Source organism: Antechinus flavipes, chromosome 4, assembly GCF_016432865.1.
Source record: "Antechinus flavipes isolate AdamAnt ecotype Samford, QLD, Australia chromosome 4, AdamAnt_v2, whole genome shotgun sequence".
Taxonomy (NCBI): domain Eukaryota; kingdom Metazoa; phylum Chordata; class Mammalia; order Dasyuromorphia; family Dasyuridae; genus Antechinus; species Antechinus flavipes.
The window spans coordinates 136,077,732-136,091,046 of NC_067401.1; positions in this window are offsets into that span (position 1 = coordinate 136,077,732).

Here is a 13,315-nt window from a genome sequence, read left to right on the forward strand (position 1 = left end):
AAATCCACTTCCACCAGAATACATCCTCAAACAGTCTCATTGTTGAAGTGTATAATGATCTCCTGGTTCTGCTCATTTCACTTAGCATCAGTTCATGTAAGTCTCTTCAAGCCTCTCTGTATTCCTCCTGCTGGTCATTTCTTACTGAACAATAATATTCCATAACATTCATATACCACAATTTACCCAGCCATTCTCCCATTGATGGGCATCCATTCAATTTCCAGTTTCTAGCCACTACAAACAGGGCTGCCACAAACATTTTGGCACATACAGATCCCTTTCCCTTCTTTAATATTTCTTTGGAATATAAGCCCAGAAGTAGCACTGCTGGATCAAAAGGTATGCACAGTTTGATAACTTTTGGGGCATAATTCCAGATTGCTCTCCAGAATGGTTGGATTCATTCACAACTCCACCAACAAAGCATCAGTGTCCCAGTTTTCCCGCATCCCCTCCAACATTCATCATTATTTTTCCCTGTCATCTTAGCCAATCTGATAGGTGTGTAGTAGTATCTCAGAGTTGTCTTAATTTGCATTTCGCTGATCAACATTGATTTGGAACACCTTTTCATGTGACTAAAAATAGTTTCAATTTGTTCATCCGAAAATTGTCTGTTCATATCCTTTGACCATTTATCAATTGGAGAATGGCTTGATTTCTTATAAGTTAGAGTCAAATCTCTATATATTTGGAGAGGAAGCCTTTATCAGATCCTTTAGGTATAAAAATGTTTTCCCAATTTATTGCTTCCCTTCTAATCCTGTCTGCATTAGTTTTATTTGTACAAAAGCTTTTTAACTTAATATAATTGAAATTTTCTATGTTCTGATCAATAATGACCTCTAGTTCTTCTTTGGTCACAAATTCCTTCCTCCTCCACAGGTCTGAGAGGTAAACTATCCTATGTTCTAATTTATTTATAATCTCATTCTTTATGCCTAGATTATGAATCCATTTTGATCTTATCTTGGTGTACAGTGTTAAGTATGGGTCAATGCCTCATTTCTGCCATATTAATTTCCAATTTTCCCAGCAATTTTTGTCAAATAATGAATTCTTATCCAGTTATTGACTATTTTGTCCTGTGAATCTAACCTATTCCACTGATCAACTAGTCTATTTCTTAGCCAATACCAAATGGTTTTGGTGACTGCTGCTTTATAATATGTTTTTTTTGGGGGGGTGAATATGGAAAGATTTCTTTTTTTTAATATAGCTTTTTATTTACAAGATATATGCATGGATAATTTTTCAGCATTGATGATTGTAAAACCTTTTGTTCCAACTTTTTCCCTCTTCTCCCCACCCCTTCCCCCAGATGGCAGGTTGACCAATACATGTTAAATATATTGAAGTATAAGTTAAATACAATATATACATGTCCAAACAGTAATTTTGCTGTGCAAAAAGAATCAGACTTTTAAATAGTGTATAGTTAGCCTGTGAAAGAAATAAAAAATACAGGGGGACAAAAACAGAGGGATTGGGAATTCTATGTAGTGGTTCATAGTCATCTTCCAGAGTTCTTTCGCTGGATGTAACCGATTCAGTTCATTACTGCTCTACTGATTTGGTTCATCTCATTGTTGAAGAGGGCATCAAAATTGATCATCATATAGTATTGTTGTTGAAGTATATGATGTTCTCCTGATCCTGCTCATTTCACTTCATTTCACTCAGCATCAGTTCATGTAAGTCTCTCCAGGCCTTTCTGAAATCATCCTGCTGGCCATTTTTTACAAAACAATAATATTCCATAATATTCATATATCACAATTTATTCAGCCATTTTCCAATTGGTGGGCATCCCTTCAATTTCCAGTTTCTAGACACTATGAAAAAGGCTGCCACAAACATTCTTGCACATACAGGTCCCTTTCCCTTCTTCAAAATCTCTTTGGGATATAAGCCCAGTAGTAACACTGCTGGATCAAAGGGTATGCACAGTTTGGTAACTTTTTAAGCATAGTTCCAAACCACTCTCCAGAATGGCTGGATGTATTCACAATTCCACCAACAATGTATCAGTGTCCCAGTTTTCCCACATCCCCTCCAATATTCCTCATTATCTTTCCTTGTCATTCTAGCCAATCTGACAGGTGTGTATTGGTATCTCAGAATTGTCTTAATTTGCATTTCTCTGATTAATAATGACTTGGAGCATCTTTTCATATGGCTAGAAATAGTTTCAATTTCATCATCTGAAAATTGTCTGTTCATATCCTTTGACCATTTATCAATTGGAGAATGGCTTGATTTCTTACAAATTAGAGTCAATTCTCTATATATTTTGGAAATGAGGCCTTTATCAGATCCTTTAGCTGTAAAAATGTTTTCCCAGTTTATTGCTTCCCTTCTAATCTTGTCTGCATTAGTTTTGTTTGTACAAAATCTTTTCAATTTGATATAATCAAAATTTTCTATTTTGTGATCAATAACGATCTCTACTTTTTTGGTCATAAATTCCTTCCACTTCCACAGATCTGAGAGGTAAACTATCCTAAGTTCTAATTTATTTATAATCTCATTCTTTATGCCTAGATTATGAACCCATTTTGATCTTATCTTGGTGTACAGTGTTAAGTATGGGTCAATGCCTAGTTTCTGCCACACTAATTTCCAATTTTTTCAGCAATTTTTGTCAAATAATGAATTCTTATCCAGTTATTGACTATTTTGTCCTGTGAATCTAACCTATTTCCCTGATCAACTAGTCTATTTCTTAGCCAATACCAAATGTTCTGGTGACTGCTGCTTTATAATACAATTTTAGATCAGGTACAGCTAGGTCAACTTCATTTGATTTTTTTTTTCCTTAGTTCCCTTGAAATTCTTAACCTTTTGTTCTTCCAGATGAATTTTGTTGTTATTTTTTCTAGGTCATTAAAAAAATTTCTTGGGAGTCTGATTGGTATAGCACTAAATAAATAGATTAGTTTAGATAGTATTGTCATCTTTATTATATTTGCTCAACCTATTCAGGAGTACTTAATATTTTTTCCAATTGTTTAGATTTGACTTTATTTGTGTGGAAAGTGTTTTTAATTTTGCTCATATAATTCCTGATTTTCCTTTGGTAGATAGATTCCCAAATATTTTGTACTATCAACAATTATTTTAAATGGAATTTCTCTTTGTATCTCTTCCTGTTGGATTTTGTTAGAGATGTATTAAAATGCTGATGATTTATGTGGGTTTATTTTGTATCCCTCAACATTGCAAAAGTTGTGGATTATTTCTGATTCACTTAAAATCTTACAGTGAGTTATAGTGGTAAAATTAGGATTGGAATTGGGGATTCTCAATTCTCATTTCTGTCTATCTGTTTGTGATTTATTATCAGTTTTGTTCTCTTGATATCTTTGCCTGTTTTATTGCTGTTTTTCTCTTTCTCGGTGTTTCTCTTTGTCCTACTTTATCTAAAACCAGCGCCCAATACTGGACTGCATGTTCTACGCAGAGTTAGTGGAATCTGAGTTCAAATTTCTCTGTAGCTATCAAGTCATTTCACCTCGCTGAGCCTCTGTTCTTCATCTGTAAAATGGAGTGATTAGGCTTGATGACCATTCCATTCTATCAGACATCCTATCATCTTCTCTGTCTCTTTTTACTGGTTATTCCCAGCAATCTTTTCTTCTAGTGTTCTTTTCAGGACCATTAGTCTACTACATCTTTGTGGAGAATAAGGTAATCATACTCCATCAATCCTTTCATTCTTCTGTATTTCTCTAATCCTTTTTTTCTGATATTTTGAGGGTCCCCTCAACCCATATTCATCATTCTTCCATCTTTCTTTCCTTTCTCTAAGGAGGAATAAACCTAAAGGACCCTTGGGCCCCAGGATAAAGGTTTGGTTTCTAACAAAATAGATGAGACATAGAGACATAGAGAGAGGCAGAGGAGAAAAAGGAGAGATAGAGAACAGAAGCACAGACATATAGATAGAAACACAGAGAGGGACAGAGAAGAAAACAGTCAGAAAACATAAACGATGAGCCTGAGCCTATAAAACAACAAAAAATAGAAATGGAACAACTCAAAGAGAATCCAATCCAGATGAACTCAAGTCCTCCTGACTCCAGGACCAGTGCTCTATCTACTGTGCCATCGAACTGCCCCTGAGACAATCCAATCCCAAACATAGTTATTAAGTGCTTACAAAATGCCAGAACTATGCTAGGGATACAAAGAAAAAATGAAAAACTGCTTGTTTTCAAGGAGCTTTCATTCTATTGACAGAATGGAGAGACGGTGACAAGTGAAGAGAAAGTCAGACCTGGTTGACCAGTGTGGAGCAGATAGAGATATAGACAAAGGAAGAAAGTAGGGATGCAGACGTACAAAGAAACTGATACAGAAATACCATATACACATAAGCAAGCATAAGGCATAAGCATAAGGCAAAAACCTGCTCTTACAGGACCGCTGACAGACAGGACATAGGTGCAGGAAGAGACGGTGGGCAGGAGAGAAGGCAATCTGCGGAACACGGCCAGACCTCTCAGAAGGGAACAAATTTGAAACCAGAGAGTCAAGAGCCCCGAGATGGGACGGCCACACCCCCTTGCCAAGTGGTGTATGGCAAAGCCCCACGGTTTTAGGAAGCAGTTCACGCCCCGAAGTGGGTAGGCAAGAGAGGGGGTAGAGAAACGCTTGACTGGGAAAGATTGGCACGTCCGGTGGCACCCTTCCCCCCCCCCCCCCATGACTGTCCTTCCTCTTCCTCTCCTCCCTCCCTCTTCACCAGCTCCCTTTACTCGTAGCCCTGGGTATTCCCCCCTCCTTTCCCTTCCCCTCCCTTCTCTGGTAACTAGACTCCACTTCCTGCCTGAGATTAAGCTGCTGAGATTCCCACTGGGGCACTGGGGGTGGGGTGGGAAGGACAGCACCACGATCCGTGGGCCTCCCTAGAGCTCAGGTTTGCCCTCTCCTCTCATGACCCCCTCTCTTCTTCCTCCCTTCCCTCTCTAAAGAATTTCTGGAGGATACACAAGAACTAAATGTAGGATCATATGGGAGGGGCCGGGATTTAAACCCAATAGACTGAGAGGAGGAGGATATAGTGGGTGTGGGGACTTCTCACCGAGAGTTCTGAATGAAGGGCTGGGGTGAAGTGAGAGGTAAGATTCAAAAGAGCAGAACCTCCCAGCAGCCGGTCCTAGTTTTCCCTTTCCACTTCACACCAGATGTCAGAGAAAAACCAAAGACCAAGGGGTTCATTCACTCCATTCATTGAAGAAACTTATTGATCCCCTGAAAATTCGGTGGTGAACCTTGGGCATAAAAAGACAAAAATCAAATAGTTCCTGTACTCAGTGAGCAGCCGTTTCTTGAGGAATATCCAAACGCTGGGATGGCTCTAAATCAGGAGTAGGAGGGGGACTTCTAGGCCTGTTATTATTTTTTTTTTAATATTTTGATGAAAACATTTCAATCGAATTGGTTTCCTTTATAATAGTATGCATTTAAAAAAATGCTTTAAAAAATATTCTCAGAAGTGGTTCATAGGCTTCATCAGGTTGCCCAGTAAGGTTTTTGACACACACAAAACAATAATGAGGGCTACAGGAGCAAGAGGAGGGAAAAAAGATGGCAAGAAATCATGACCCGGATCAAAATGGTTAGACTGCAGCCTTTAGCCTTGGCTCTCTGTATAACTCTTTGTATGATGAAAATTAGAACTTCTTTATCTTCAATCTCCCTGAAAATGTGAAACTTAGTGAGAACCTGAAGGAGAGAAATGGGAATGTATAGGTATATTTCATTCTCTTTCCCCTTGCTCCTCATCTAATATCCTTACAGGTAATCAAGTTGGGTTCTTTCAGAGCAGGTCTGCTCTGGAGAGAAGGAAGAAGAGGGAGCCCAGAACAACCAGACAACTGTCTAACAAAGCTGGAAGTGAGGGGATATGACCCAAGGCAGAGGGCAGCAGTTTCCAAAAAATCCTGTAGTTAGTATATTCCATAAGTATATACTTACGGGTTTCCCTAAACATATGTTTGTATATGCCAATTTTTGTGTGATCACAAGTGTGGGTGTATTTGGTCCTTTGTGTCTGTGTGTGTGAATTTTGGGGTGTCGGTGCCCTGGTATGGACAAAATATGCCGATCTAGGTATGAATGGGGATCTACCCCATTGCCTATCAGACCACCTAAATTACTCTCTAATCACTATGGTGTCTCATTTGGTAAGGAGGATTCAGGAGGAAAGGAAGAGGATCCAGTAAGAGAAAACAAGTCTAAATCTTCAACCTCCCAACTCTACTATGGGAAAGAGGAGAGGAGAAATAAATGGAGGTTACAGCATGGGGGAATCCAGACATGCCATTGAAAAAGGCTTTCTAGATAATGATGAATGTTGGAGGGGATGTGGGAAAACTGGGACACTGATGCATTGTTGGTGGAACTGTGAACGGATCCAGCCATTCTGGAGAGCAATTTGGAACTATGCTCAAAAAGTTATCAAATTGTGCATATCCTTTGATCCAGCAGTGTTTCCATTGGGCCTATATCCCAAAGAGATCTTAAACCTCAAAGGAGGTGGGGTATGAAGTTGTAGAGGTATGCACATTGGTTGTGATGGTGATAGTCTTAATGAATTTGAAATAGAGGAGGATGAGTTCAATACACTTCAGCAAGCACTTATTAAATATTTGCTATCTATCAGCATAAGTAGACTAGGCTGGCATAAATTGGATATAGCACAGACTAGCATAAGATTTTCAGTCTTATGTATTAGGCTTTATGAAAAGACAAATAGGAAATAATCCCTGACTTTAAGGATTCTACTGGTAGATAAACAAATGTATTAGTGATTCAAATAAGAAAATATAAAAATACAGAAAAATACAAAATAAATGCAAACTTCATATAGTCAAAGTAATTTCTGAAGGGAAGCTATGACAATAGAGAGAATCAAGGATTTCAGTAGGAAACAATTTAAGATGAGTCTTAAAGGAAGCCAAGGCCTAAGCTAGGAAAATGTTCAAAAAATATGGAATGTTTTGCTCACTTTATTTCTTATTCACTTTCCTTTTTCTACCTCCCCTTCTCTCACATTATTTCCACTTCATTCTCTCTTCTAGTCAACCAACTAATCAGCATGTCTATCAATAAACATTTATTATCTACCCTCTAATTACCAGGCCTTGTGCTAAGTGATGAAGATCTCTCCCTCTTTTTTTTTTTTCCCCTAGTTTCTTTATTTCCTCCTGACACCAGATTTTCTTCCTGAGCTTCTCTTGATGACTCTTTATGGCCTGATTTATCTCTGCCTGACTATATCTCTGTTTCAGTTCATTATTTGATGGCTCTTTTCTTCTCTCTCCAATCCTCCCCAAATTCCCTTCTTCCAGGGCTACGAACTCTTGAGACTAAAAAACCTGGCTAGGAGCCGGTATTCTTTGGTATCAGTATTCCTTTTCCTCTGATCTTCTGTTACCAGTATTTTCAGGCCTAGAGTCCATTAAAATCTTAGCTTATTATCAGAGCCTTTCTTCTAAGGAGGGAGGGAAGTATTGGAGAGTCCCAACTTAAGACTTATTTGGTGGTAGGAGAGAGAGGAAAGATATAGGTTCTTAGGAGCATGAAACAATTGGGAAGGGTCCAGCCTTCCATTCCAGAAGCCCAATGGATGTGGGATCTTGGGTAATCCCTCTCCAAGCTAGCCCTACCTTCATTAATAATTCAAAACATTCAACTCAGACCATTCAGCCACAAGGGAGAGCAAAAGTAATGAATTAATGCATTTATAATAAAGCATTTATTAAGGACTTATTATATGATTTGGTACTGTGCTAAGTGCTAGAGACAAAAATACAAACAAGCAAGATATTCTCCACCCTCAAAGAATTAATAGTCTAGTAGCAAACAGCCCATATAGGGAGGTGGTGACTAGGGAAGAGCCTTAATAATAACAATAATGTGAATTTCATATACTGATATTTGCAATATTTTACTGTTATCTCATTTGATTTTGGAGATGTTTTTCGACACCCAGGTAACCCCTACCCAGGGTAAACCTCAGTATCCCTCTCTGCAAAAGTGAGAAATTGGTCATCTATAACATCTGTAAGGGGAGATATATTCATCAACAGAGAGTTGAGTGGGATTCCAGGGAGCCTGAAGATACCAGAAGATCTCATTCTCTTTATTTCTTTTCTTTTTATTTTTCTTTGGGGTAGGGAGCCCAAAGTGGCAGCAGGAGGAGGTGTGGGTGCCCTGTCTCTTCTCACCCAAGCTGGCAGAGGGGAGGGGACTGGCATCAGTGACATCAGGGCCAACACAACCCAGCCTCCACTTTTCACACCAAATTTCTTTTTTGGGTGGAAGAAGCTAAGGGGGAGGGAGGAGAGAAGGAGGTGAGCAATGATTAGAGGATCTCAAAAGATGCAAAGAGGGGTCAGATTGGAAAACCTTTAGTGCCATTCCTACCCCATAAAAGACACTATTGGACAGGAACAGAAATTCACCTAAAGGTATTTCTTTGATAAATGTTCCCAGTACTATCAAGGTCTTATTGTAGAGAGCTGGCATGTGGCAGCCATATCATGATGAATATGATGATCTGAAATTTAGGTCTGAAAATGAGAGGGCAACCCCATTTAGTCAGGCATTTTCATGAAAATTCTAAGGGGAAGCTACCATTTCTCTTCTAGCTAGGAAAATCAATACTGGTTGAGGGCTGGATTAAAAAACACACAAACCCATGATCAAATTAAATCAATCAATCAATCAAACAAATAAACAAAAACCCACTCTTATTTCAACCAGGTAGAGTTTCAAGGAAGGCTCAGTTCCTTCTAGCCTTTCTTTTGTCTCCAGAAAGGCCTCCTTTAACTCATTTCAGATTGGTATCTACTTTCTTTCCCCTTTCTTAAGAATAAAAGGAAGAAAAGAGTTAATGTATTAGGATGGGAAATAGGGGTTGAGCTAAGGCCACAACAGAGTTTTGAATCCCTCATTTGTCTGATTTCCATTCCCAGTAGAGACACTTCCCTTTTCCATTCAGTCCTGCTCCTGCCCCCATCAGGATGGAGGCATCCCAGCCTCCTGGGGTCCCCTACCTCCCACTTCATATTCTGCTTTCCTGCCTCTGTTCAGCTCTAGTTGGGAGCAGAGAGTCCCCATGGAGTCGTAAGGGGGAAATCCTGTAGGGCTAGGGAGCTAATGAAGAGATGGGGAGATGGGGCCAGCCCCCAGGAGAGAGATGGGGGCTGTGTTGCAGGGGAAGGAGAGTTGTTTAGAAAGAAATAGAGAGTTAGGGGGAAGGGAGGCACTTTAGTACAGTGAGGGAGGAAGGAGGAACCCAGAGTAGAGAAAGTAGAAGATGAATCAATGAATTCAATGCAGATGAACTCTCTCTCTCTCTCTCTCTCTCTCTCTCTCTCTCTCTCTCTCTCTCTCTCTGACTCTCTCTCTCACTGTCTCTCTCTCTTTCTGTCTGTCTCTCTCTCTGTCTCTTTGTCTCTCTTTGTCTATATCTGTCCTTTTGTGTCTGTCTCTCTGTTTCTGTTTCTATTTCTCTTCTGTCTCTGTCTTAGTGTCTCTCTTTCTATCTCTGTCTCTGTCTGTCTTTCTCTCTCTCTCTTAAATCATTAGCTAGTAGCTACTTCTAGGTGGTAGTATCATGTCCAACTCGCTGACCCCAGAGAGAATGTGGCCCTCCCCAAACCTGGCAAGGATACTTTTAGATATAAGGAAAGAGAGTCTAGAATTGGGAGATAAGCTTCCTCCTTTTCTTTTAAACCTTAGAAATATTGTTCTTTCCTCACACCTTTTGCAAATGCTGCCCTAAGAGTGGTAGGCAGCACATCAAGCCAGAGTCCTCTCAAGATGAATGAGTTCTTGGAACCACTTCCCCCTTTCTGAAGACTCTACTCCTTTCTTTTCCAAAGCTAAGAAGTTCTTTCTTATCTCTTCTTAAGAAGGAGGAGATTTAGATTTATTTAACAGTTTGGTTCCAAATGCTCAGGGTTCACTTGTTGTTATTTTAAATCTTTTAAAAACAAATTAGGGGATAGGTAGGTGGCACAGTAACTAGAATGCCAGCACTGCAGTCAGGACAATCTGAGTTCAAATCCAGATTCAGATGCTTACTAGCTTTAAGATCCCCCGCAAGTCACTTAACCCTAATTGCCTCAAAAGAAAAAGAGTAATTGGGCCTTGACCGGGTAGAAGAGTTAAGAAAATAAATCTCTTTCATCTTGGCAATAGTAATGGCCGACAATTGAGGAATACTGTATATACTGTCAAGCTTTTGAACCTGATGGATTTGTCCATTGGTTTTGCAGAAGAATTCTCTCCAGCTCCCATTACTTTCAAAATCTATTACAGAGAGTAGTTCCATGGAGATAGGAGATGGGGAAGAATACATTTAGAAATGATGCCAGTGTGAAAACAAAAGGAATAAATTTAAAATAAGATTTTAAAAAAGTGATTAAGACTGAGAAGACTTCTGTCCTAGAAAAATCTATTTCAGATTTTTCTTTGTACCTTCACTAATTAGTAAATGCTTGCTGCTTGACTAAGAGATTCATCCTCCCAGAAGTGTTGATTTCCTATTGTGATAAATTAACTCTCCCATCAATCAACGAGCATTTATTAAACACCTACTATGTGTTAGGTAGGACGGCTAGGTGTCATAGTGTATAGAAGTGCCAAGCCTAGAGCCAGGAAAACTCAACTTCATCAGTTCAAATCTAGCCTCAGACACTTCCTAGCAATGTGATCCTGGTCAAATTACCTAACCCTACTTGCCTCAGTTTCCTCATCTGTGAAATAAACTGGAGAAGGAACTAATAAACCACTCCAGCATCTTTGCTAAGAAAACCCCAAATAGGTTCATGAAGAGTCAGACATAAGGGAAAACAAAACGTGTTAGGTATTGTGTGGAAAGGGAAAGGAGGAGGAAGAACAGGTGTAGGTTATAGCAGATGGGATTCAAAGACAAAAATTAAACAGTCTCTGTCTTCAAGGAATTCAGAATTCAGAAAATGATGTATACACAGTAAATAGATCAGATATACAAAGTAAATACATAGTAGTGGATGAAGAGGAAGATAGTCATCAGAGAAATGAGGATAGATATATTATAAAAAGCTGAGCATGAGCTGGGCTTAAAGGTAACTAGGAATTCTAAGAGGCAGAAGTGAGGAAGGTGTGTGGGACATCAAGGAGAGTCTTTACAAAGATAGAAGAAATGGAATGCTATGTTCTCTATTTGGACTTCATCACTTCCCTGAATTGAGTATCCTCTCTTCTTTTTAGCTTCTTTTTATGTGTTGTCTTTTCCTGTTAGATTCAGAACTCCTAGAGGGCAATGGTTAGCTTTGGCTTTACTTTGCATACCAAGTTTAGCACTGTACCTGGCACATACTTTATTATTTTGTTGTCTAGTCAATTGGTCCTGTCCAACTCATCATGACTATCGGGTTTTCTTGGCAGAGATACTGGAGCGTCTTGTCAATTTCCTTCTCTATCCCATTTTACTGGCAAAGAAACTGCAGCAAACAGGGTGAAGTGACTTGTCTAAAGTCCCACAGCTAATCAGTGTCTGAGGCTGCGTTTGAACTCAGAACTTCTTGATTCCAGAGCTGATATTCTGTCTACTGCTCCACCTAACTGCCTGCACATAGACTGAACCTACTAAGAGTAGGTGCTTAATCAATGTTTATTGACTGCCTTTACATGCCTTATGAGGTTGTATTTAATCTCAGAGGCAAATGGGAGCTATTGAAGGCTCTTGAGTGGAGGAGTGACATGGTCAGACTTATATTTCAGGAAAATATAACTTTGGGCTTATGTTGCAACTAGCTAGAGTTTTGATTCTGAAAGTCAAAAAGACTCAGGATTGAATTTTGACTTTAATAGTTGTATGATCATGGACGAATACCCTCTGCAAGGATTCACTCAGTCTTGTCTGTGTCCCCTTCATCCAATACTATCCTCTAGACCTTACACCCAGCCTGAGCCAGGCTTCCAAGACTTTTCTTTCCCGCATCCTCAGAGAAGAAGGAACCTAAGAGGAGAACGAAAGAAATAGGGGAGATTAGGATAAAGCTGGATGAAGTCTCCAGTTTCAAGCTAGCATTAAAAGGTTTGCTTCAGAAGAGTATCAGAAATTCAGGTTAGGACTATCAGCAAAGAGATGCCTTAATCCCCTGAAGAAGAAAATGGCAAAACACTCCATTATCTTTGCCAAGAAAACTCCATGAACAGAGTGGTGCACTGGGTCATGAAAAGTTGTATAGATAAACAATAAAGATACCTACAAAGAAGGGACTTTAAACCACCTCCCAGAAGGAACTGGGACCACAGATAGACTGAACAACAATAGATACCTACAGAGAAACCCCCTCTCAGAGAGAATTGGGATCACAGAGAGACCTTATAGAGGAGGCTCTAGGTTACAGAGGCAGCCTTCTCAGGTTTCTGGAAAGTGAGGTCTTATTAGAGAAGATACCAGGTACTAGCCCCTCCCCTTAGGGGTCCAACAATGGATTTGCAATTCCAAATCCTTGGTTTGAGTCTTGAATCCAAAGTGACTCTGGACCATTTAGTCTTTGTTACCTCTTAGGAATAATAAATACTTGTAGATCTCGCTATTGTTGGATAGCAACAGAAAGTAATAGGATATTTTAAATGAATAAAACATAATACATGGGATTATCAAAGAAACCAATTATGTTGAAATATAGTTACCAATTTAAAATAATTATAAACAACAGATTAAACACCACCATTTAGAGAGTGAGCTAGAATACTTGAAGATTAAGGGATTTGCTCAAGACCTTACAGCCAGTGTGCTGGAGACAGGACCTGAACCCATTTCTGGCTCCTAGGGTCTGAAACAAGAGCTCTGTAGCCACTACATCTGCCATGCTTCCTGTCACAAAGAACTAACTAACCGTCACTTATTATTATTAATTATCATCATCATCATCGCTATAAATTCATTTTTTAGGATGCTAATACTTGCCGTATCTCCCTTCCCAACACCCAGTCTCTCCTTTGACCTCCCCCAGAAAAGAGCTCCCTCCCCTTTCCCGAATTCCTTCATTTTCTAACTTTGAAGTGTCAGAAAGCTGGCAAGTGAGGGATACGGGGCAGCCGTGGGTTTTGCTATCCCTAAAAGCATCTCTCCTTCGCATGGAGGAACTCTTCCTGCCTTGCCTCACCTTCTCTGTGTGGCCCAGGCAATGTGCTGAGAATTACAGTCCGCGAGGCTTTGGAGGACGGAGACATTACCGGTTGAGAAGTTCCATTCTTTGGGGGAATACTTGGATAGGAAGGGGTTCGGCAAGAGAGA